Below are 9,328 nucleotides of genomic sequence, written 5' to 3'. Positions count from 1 at the left end.
CTAGCTATCAGAGAGATGCAAATCAAAACCACAATGAGATACCACTTAACACCAGTCAGAATGGCTATCATGAACAAAGAAACAAACAACAAGTGCTGGAGAGGTTGTGGGGAAAAGGGGACTCTAGTTCACTGTTGGTGGGATTGCAGACTGGTACAACCACTATGGAAAGCAGTATCGAATTTTCTAAGAAAACTAAAAATGGACGTGCCTTTTGACCCAGCAATTCCACTGCTAGGAGTATATCCTAAGAACCCTGAAACACCAATCCAAAAGAACTTATGCACCCCGATGTTCATAGCAGCACAATTTATGATAGCCAAGAGTTGGAAGCAACCTAAATGTCCATCGGTCAATGCCTGGATCAAAAAACTATGGTACATTTACACAATGGAATTCTATGCTGCAGAAAGGAAGAAGGAGCTCCTACCCTTTGCAACATCATGGATGGAACTGGAAAGCATTATGCTGATTGAAATAAGCCAGGCAGTGAAAGACAAATACCATATGATATCACCTTTAACAGGAATCTAAACAACAAAACAAACAAGCAAGCAAAATGTAACCAAAGACACTGAAATACAGAACGTGCTGATAGGGTCCAGAGGGGAGAGGGGAGACAATCACAGGGGAAAAGAGGAAGGACTCACATGAACAAGTATAAAGGACATGTGGACAATAACTAGGGTGGGGGGCAGAGATGGGAGGGAGGTGAGGAGCACTGGGGGGCAGGGGAATACAAGAAAGAAAACTGTACTTGAACAGGAGTTAAATTAAAAATAATAATAATAAACACAAAATACAGATTATCATAAAAAAAGAATACATGGACAACAACTCAGAAGGGTGGAGATGGGAAGGAGGAGGGAGCACGGGGCGTGGGATGGAATGGGATAGGAGTAGAAAAATAAAAATAAAAAATAAAAAATAAAAATAAATAAATAAAAAAATACGCTTCTATATTCTGTATATACTTAAATAATCTTTATATCTGTACATTCATCTACCCATCCACCCACCCACCCTGCAATCCATGATATTTTATCTATCTGTTTATCTATCTATCTATCCATCATCTATCTATCTATCTAATGTTTTTCATTCTCTATGGTCAGTACAGGCTGCATAGAAGCACAGATAAACGCATAGTGTAGATTTGAATCCCATCTTGATTTTGAACATATTTCTTTGCCTCACTATGTCCCTGTGTCCTCTTCTGTGAAAATCAGTATAAATGTTTCTTCTTTAGAAATGTTTTATGACCTCAGAGAGCTTCTAGTTCATTGCTCTTGCAATGTGACTGTAAGCAATATTTCGTAGGTTAAAATCTGGTTGTAGACCTTGTCTCTTTTCTATAAAGAAGCTGCTATTGCATTGTAGAAATTATCGCATGCAAGAAATTTTAACTTGCTTCCATGGACTGTATTGGGATAACACTGGTCAATAAGAGTATATAGGTGTCAAGTGGACAATTCTATGTCGCCTCATTTGTATGCCACGTGTGTGTCTACTGCCCCAGGCCACATCTTCTTTCACCCGATGGTGACCCCTTTCCCTTCGCTACCTCCCCACCCCTCTTCCTTCTGAGAACCACTCCACTGCTGTCTGTGTCAGTGAGGTTTAGTTTGTTTGTTTTTCTTGTTATTTACTTGTGCTTTCAGTTTTATATCCTGCATAAAGTTAAATCCCATGGTTCATGCTTTTTTCTGTCTGACATTTCACTCGCATGATATTCTCAATGTCCATCCAAGTTGTCACAAATGTCAGTATTTCGTCTTACAGCTGAGGGCTATTCCATTTATATGTGTACCACATCTTTCTCCAACCATATATCAAATTTTGAACATACCGTGGGCTGCTCTCTGACTTCTCTTCACCCAAGTATTTTGCATTTTAGTTCATGCATCTCAGACATTGATAAGGTCTTAGAAATAGTTCAAAACGATGTCCTCACACACCCTTTTAACTCTACATAATTAAACATCAGGCAGAATACATATGACCTGACACAGTAGTCCAGCGTGTCATTGGGCCTAAATGCTTTTCCAGTGATGATGGCTGTGGTGTTCTCTAACAGTGGCATGTCACAGTGTTCTAGAGAGAAGCAGAGTTGACAGCTGTATGTGCAAGGCCATACCATGGATAAAGCAGCAAGGGACCCTCTTCTGGCAGAAATCACCATTACCCTAAGTGTGTGACACCAGTGAGACAACACTGGAAAATGCTCTGACACTCAGTGTCACTTTGTGCTGGAGCATCCCACCCCGGATTTCCCTGTGCATCGTTTCCTGTCACTCAACCTCTAAATGTACAGTGGGGACATTTAGTCACTTCTACTTTTAGCTGCATGTCACTGGCTGTTACTGAATTACACGATCATAGTATAATGATGTTATGATTTTAAGGACAGTGAAATGTTGAATGTAAGAGGCAATGTATGTATTTATGGACCAGACATACATACGATGTGTATGTTAGGCTTGTAGTCATTGGATATGCAAAGCATGTATCTATATACTGCACGCTCTTACCCAATATATTTGCTACAATAGAACATCTATCAAAATTGAGTGACTTCTGGTCAAGGTGGCAACGTAGGCAGACATGGCTCGCTTCTTCACATGAGCACATCAAAATTAGAACTAAAATAGAAAACAACCATCACTCAGAGCTGTCAGAAGTTGACTGGAAGCTTGGCAACTAAGGTATTAAAGCAACCACATTCATCCAGTCTGGAGGAGGGGCACAAATGCAGAACAGGCTGGTGCCTCACCCACATGTGGTGGATAAAAACTCGGGAGGGATATCTCAGGAGCATGAATTTCCAGCCCCACACCAGGCCCTCCAGCTCAGGGCAACAGTGCCAGGAAGGTAAGTCCCCACAATCTCCTGCTGCAAGAACCAGTGGGGACTGAGTGGGTGGAAGAAATTTCTGGAGCCCAAAGCAGTTCCTCCTAAAGAACCCACGCACAGAATCACCTACTCAGACTCATTCCCTCTGAGGTCCATCACCGGGTTAGCAGCTTGAAAGGCAACTGTGGCATGCAGGGAGAGACTGAGGTTTCTCCATCAAGGCAATCAGAGACCATTGTGCTTTTTTTAAAACCCCCATCCAAGCCACTGAGCTGGCCAACTCGTGCCATATCTGAGACTCCATCTAATTGGCTCACACTGTTTGACCTGCCTGGGAGATCCCTAGAGACTCCACCCCACCCAATTTACAGTCCCACCCAAGTTGCTTTATCAAACAAATGGCTGGTCTTGGCTCATGCTCCACAACTACCTAAATGCTCTCAAATGAGCCGCAGCTGGCCTCAGTGAGCCCCAGGCTCAGAACTAGCAGCCTAGAGTCACAGCTTGGCTTCTGCTGGGGATCTCCTAGCTCAGTACAAGTGGCAGTCATCTTAGATTGCTTTATAGCTCAAGCAGAGTTGTCCTGGGTAAAACACAGGTGGGGCTGACCTTGGCCTATACCACCCAGGAATCCCCAGGGCCAGTGTACCCAGTGGACAGCTACAGACCATGTAGGAGCACCACCACCTTCCCCTGCACAGCCGATCCTCCATGGAGGGTGGAGGCTTGGGCACAGAGCTTACAGCCAGTCTTTGTAGCTGATTGGCCTGGGTATACCCCAGCTATTGATCTGCCAACAGCAACCAAGGCTCAGCTACAGGAGGAGGGTGTACTCAGCCCACACGAAGGGCAAACCTGAAGCAACCAGCTTGGGTGATAGGGGAGGCTGTGCCACTGTACCTCACAGGACACCTACTACATCAGGTCATACTACAGAGACACAGTCAAAGCGGCTCTGTGGGACTTGAAGCACAGAGTCCCAAACTACATGGATGCAAAGAGGCCCACTCCAGGACACATCATAATTAAAGCCTCAAAGCTTAAAGAGAAAGAGAAAATCTTAAAAGCAACAAGAGAAAACAAGTTAGTTGCCTACAGGGGAGTTCCCATAAGATGTGCAGCTGATTTCTCAAAAGAATCTTCAGAGGCAAGATGGAATTGGCAAGGAATATTTAAAGTCATGAAAAGCAGGACCAAAGCCAAGATTGCTCTACCAGCAAAGCTACCATTTAGAATTACAAGGCAGATAAAGAGGTTCCCAGCCAAGGAAAAACTAAAGGAGTCAATCATCACCAAAACATTATTATATGAAATGTTAAAGGAACATATTTCAGATAAAGGAGACCAAAACAATGAACAATAAAATGGAAAAAGATACATATGTATCAAAAATTGAATCTGTAAAACCAAGGAAGCAAAGAAGAAGAACAGAGACAGAATCCATGCATAGAGAAAGCATTTTGATGGTTGCCAGATGGGAGGGGGCAGGAAAGTATAAGGAGGTGAGGTTATTAAGACGTACAAATACGTTGTCATCGAATAGCCAAGGGGATGTAAAGTACAGTATAGCTAGCGGAGTAGCCAAAGAATTAATATGCCTGACCCATGAACATGAACAAAGGTGGGGAGATTGACTGAGACTATGGGGGGGGGGCTGGGTGGAGAGGGGACAAAGGGTAAAAATCAGGACAACTGTAATAGCATAATCCATAAAATATGAAGAAAAAGAAAATATCAAAATTAAGTATAAAAATAAATTGCCAAGGTAAAGGATTTCATTAAAGAAAACCCATGACAAGCATAGACATAGAAAACCATGTACTAAAATGTAAGACTTGATATCTGGCAAGTCAAATATCTCATTAGTTGATGTTGAGATAATGAACTGTATCATTGTATTTGTTACTTTTTACTTAAGACAGTGTTTTACAAACATATCTAAGTTGTATTGAGTAATATGTATTAGCAGTTATTGCTAATTTTATACAATTACAGAAGAAACTGGAAGGGATCCTTGTTATCAGTGGGATATTGGATGGGAAGTCATCCATCAGAAACGGCTAAATTTCACATGCGGTTGGTCGTAGAATGTCTGCTGGGGGAGAAAGGACCTGGGTCAGTGGTTCTGAGTTGTCTCCTACAGAGAGGTTTCCCCTGTCCTTCCCTGTGTCCCCATGGTGATAAGAAAAAGCTCAGCCCGAGTGAGGCTGTGGGTGTCACAGAGGGTTAGTACATGAAGACTCCGAGCAAGGGGTCAGGCAGAAGGGGTTCATCCCCTCAAGATAGGAGGGCAGGAACAAGAACAGCGCACCAGGTGACAGCACAGTACGTGTCCCCAGTCTGCCCATAAAGTTCCCTGAGGAGTCCATCCCCGGTGGGCTTCTGTGACAAGAGTCCCGCTGAAAGAACGAAAAGAGACGGACGAGGCCCTTCCCCATTGACACCCACTGTGAACACAGAAGTGTGTGTCAGCTCTGCATGTCAAATGCAGACACCAACATTTACCTGTCTGTTTACTCCTCTAGTGTTGGTGCATTTTCACACACGACGATCCCCCAAGGGGTGCACATGCTGACAGAGCGTGGGTGGGACCCCTTCTTCACTAATGCAAAGGGGCCGAGTGGGCCGCCACCTGGCCTTAGTGGATGTCTGCATATCACCGCCCCGGTGTCTCTCTGGCCCAGTGACCAGGTCTCATTCCCACCCACGTGTAGGTGCCTCTGGAAAAGGACCCACTGCCCAGCCTTCCCTGAGCCTGTGGCTGTGAAATGCAGATGTGGTCCTCATCAGAGAAGAAAACGTTTCAGATGGACAGGAGCAGCAGCCCCCCCTAGGTGAGCTAGAACCTTCCATATCTACCCCGCCTGTGTCTCCAGCCTCCTCATTGCTGCCCCCAAAGAAACCCAAAGTCCCAAGTACACTGCCCTTTGGTGACCATGGAATTGAGACACAAAAATTAGTGAGAAGAGACTAGGGAGAAGCCTGGACCCAAAGTAAGACCAAGACAGAATCACTTCCACAAATGCCTCCTATGCATCCTCGCATCCCCATTTCTACTCGTGCCTCTGAAGTACCATAGTTCTGTTGTCTGGATTATCCTATTATGGACTGTAGTCCATTGTCCTGGGAGCATCCTCAGAGCAGGTTCCCATCAGCACAGATGCTGCCCTCCCCCCACCAGGAACCCTGCAGGGCCTCTCCCTGCAGGTCTGTTACTGTCCACTCAGTGCTTCCGGGTTCACTTGGACCACTTTTTCTCCTCCCCACTCAGTTTGCACTGCACTGGCCATCAGCTGTCCTCAAATAAACAGAATTATTTTCTTGCTTAAGTCATTTCGCTTAAACATCATCTCCCTATGAAAGCCATCCTTCCAATCACGGTGGGGACTCCTCCTATTCCAAGGGGTCATCTGCTAATTTCCCTGCTGGGCCTTCCTTCATGAGGCCCACACACGAGGGGTGGTCTGTGGTTTTCTGTGTTGCATCATCTTGTGTCCTGAACAGCATCACTCACACTCCCTGATTACCCGGTCTTCTTGTTGGTTTTTTTTCTCAGTTATTGTCCTTATATTGTGTTGCATAAGCTTTAGTTTCTCTTGAAAACAATTTTAGTTTTTTTTACCTATCAACCTGCTTAGTCCCCCCTACTCATTGAGGGAATTACTGGTGGGTGTTTAAACTCCTCTGGGTGTAGAGAAAGGGGGAGGAAGAGCAGCTTTAGTCCCCCATGCTGTCTCGTGGGACGGGCTCACTAGGTCCCGAGTTCCCATCACACTCAGTGACCGCAGCTTCTCTGTGGGCATAGAAGAGTCCCGATAAAGGTCAGCTCTAGTACTTCAGGGCTTATAATACAATATCCATAAAATTTACTTTCAAAGTTCCAAACTATATACACAAATCAACTTACAGAATCCTGCCAACTCAATATGAGAAAACCAGATATAACTTTATTTTAGAGTCCTAATTCATAACATCATAGCACTCTTCCATAAAATCATATGTGAAAAGTTTGTGAACTATGCGTGTGTATATATACATACATACATACATATATTTATATATGCCCATGAGCAATCAGCTTATTTTTGAAATATAAGGTATATTTTAATTTCTTTCAATGAACACATTTGAAATATAAGGTATATTTTAATATCTTTCGATGAACACATTCAGCATGATTTCAATGTAAATATTAAACTAACGTGACTCTAACCTTTGTTTCATTTAACATCATTTGGTGACATTCATGATGTATAGCACTAATGTTACTTAATTCAATAAAGTGACAGATCTATTGGCTATTAAAGTTTTTTAAGTGCTTAGACACAATTACAGTGGAATTGTGTTCACGGTTTTAAGACAAAAAAGCCTTGCTGCACTGAGCTTGAGATTTGATATACAAACTTTCCAGAGATAAGTCTTGGTCTCAGAAAATCATAAACAGATTGTATCTTGGAGGAGCTTTCTTTTTGATGCATCTGGGAGGAGGGGACCAGCGGTTCTCCGTACACGTCATCGTGGTCTGCTGGTTTGGAAGGCTGTAATCAGGATGACAGGTGACGCTTGCAGACTGACCCTGTAAATACGTCTGTCCATCAGGTGGGGAATATCCATGCTCCAAATAATTGAAAACACATTTTCCTAAGAATGAGAAAATGATCATGAAAAAACCCCATGAGTGGATCAAAGTGATAGATTAAAAATTATCTTTATGATATATAAATTAGAATGCATAAGCATCCAAAAGTGACTCGTAGACTAAGACCAAGTAAAGCTGCTATTAAATGTTTAAAAACACCATTAGTAAATATAATTTATCTGTACATCACACTTGGAATATATATAAATGACATAGGTATTGTGTAGAGTGCATTTTGCCTCTCATGCTTTCGTGTTTTCGGTGAAGATCATCTCACGAGACAAATAACCTCTATGGGTCTTCCTTCTCACAGACCTCTCCCCGTAACCTGTTTCTGTCACTCGGCCTTAATCGCTCTCACTCGTTCAATTCCTCTCCTCTCCGAAGTGTTCCCACCTGCGCAAGGAGGAAGAGCTTTACTTACTGAGGCACGGCACTGTAGGTGACCACCCCTCTGGGGTGCACGTGATCCTATCCCAGTTCAGCTGTGTGAGCGGGTTCACATAGTAGTCATCACAGGTATAGTAATACCATTGTCCCACAGCAGTGGGGAAATGTGTTCTGTATACGTCTTCCCTATAGAGGACTCCATGTTTTATTTCTGGAAATTCACAGGACTCAACTTGCAGTGGAGATAAACAAACAAACAAAAACCAGCATAAATTGTGTTTTCCTTTAATAGAATCTAGTGAGAAATAAAAGGTTTCCTTGATGAATTATATTATTAACATAGTTATCCTCATTGCATTAGAGTTTCCAGGACAAGAAAGGTTGTAAACTCAGATGATGTAAAGAACACCCGTTTCTGGTCATTTCCTGACATGAGCACACACGGAGTCAGTCTGTTGTACACCTGAAACAGCCCAGGACTGCCTGTCCGTTCTCTGGAGTGAGTACACAGACACTCTCCTCGTGGTGGTCACACTCATTGAGGTCTGTGTCATGGTGATGCCAGCAACCTCTCTAGGGACATCACACTGTCACATTCATGTGGACATTTGTCCTGAACTGACACTGAAGCCATTGACCTCCAGTTAGCCTCATTTCATTTTTCACCCATGCAGTGTCCAGCTGCAGCCTGGACGCCTCTACAGGGAACTGATACGTGAGCAAGAGGAACATGAAGGCCGAGGAAGAAAGTTCTTGGAAAGAGGCCAAAGAAACCTCCCCAGAAATAAATGCCCTGANGGAGAACTGGACAGCCACATGCAAAAAAATGAAACTTGAGCACCAACTTATACCATACACCAAAATAAATTGAAAGTGGATACAAGACTTAAATATAAGCCATGACACCATTAAAGTCCTAGAGGAGAACATTGGCAGGAAAATCTCAGAAATTTCAAATGCAGCAGCATTTTAACTCATATGTCCCCTAGAGCAAGGAATATAAAGGAAAGAATAAACAAATGGGATCTCATCAAAATAAAAAGCTTCTGTGTGGCAAACGAAAACTGTATTAAAATAAAAAGACAACCAACTGTATAGGAAAACATATTTGCCAACGTAACCTCAGACAAAGGTTTAATCTCCAAAATGTACAAAGAACTCACATGACTTTATTCTAAGAAAACAAGTAACCCAATTAAAACATGGGGAAAGGACTTGAACAGACATTTCTCCAAGGAGGACATACAGAGGATCCAGAGACACATGAAAAGATGCTCAATATCGCTTGCTATCCGAGAGATGCAAATTAAAATCACAATGAGATACCACTTTACACCGGTGAGAATGGCTATCATAAACAAAGCAATAAACAACAAATTTTGGAGAGGGTGTGGGGAAAAGGGGACTCTAGTTCGCTGTTGGTGGGATTGCAGACTGGTACAACCA

General features: G+C 43.0%; 1 long non-coding RNA gene across 1 annotated transcript; it reads right to left on the bottom strand.

The window, feature by feature from the left end:
• Positions 1 to 7,056: 7,056 nt before the first annotated feature.
• LOC118994805 (uncharacterized) lies at positions 7,057 to 8,142 on the bottom strand. The gene is made up of 2 exons (XR_005068138.1): positions 7,917 to 8,142; positions 7,057 to 7,494 (listed from the first exon to the last, which is right to left on the bottom strand). It is a non-coding gene; the product is annotated as an uncharacterized LOC118994805 (long non-coding RNA).
• Positions 8,143 to 9,328: the final 1,186 nt, after the last annotated feature.

This window comes from Sturnira hondurensis, unplaced genomic scaffold (genome assembly GCF_014824575.4).
Source record: "Sturnira hondurensis isolate 20B ecotype Veracruz unplaced genomic scaffold, ASM1482457v3 Scaffold0000942, whole genome shotgun sequence".
Lineage (NCBI taxonomy): Eukaryota > Metazoa > Chordata > Mammalia > Chiroptera > Phyllostomidae > Sturnira > Sturnira hondurensis.
The sequence above is the reverse complement of the archived record's forward strand: the minus strand, read 5'-3'. Positions and strand labels throughout refer to the sequence as shown.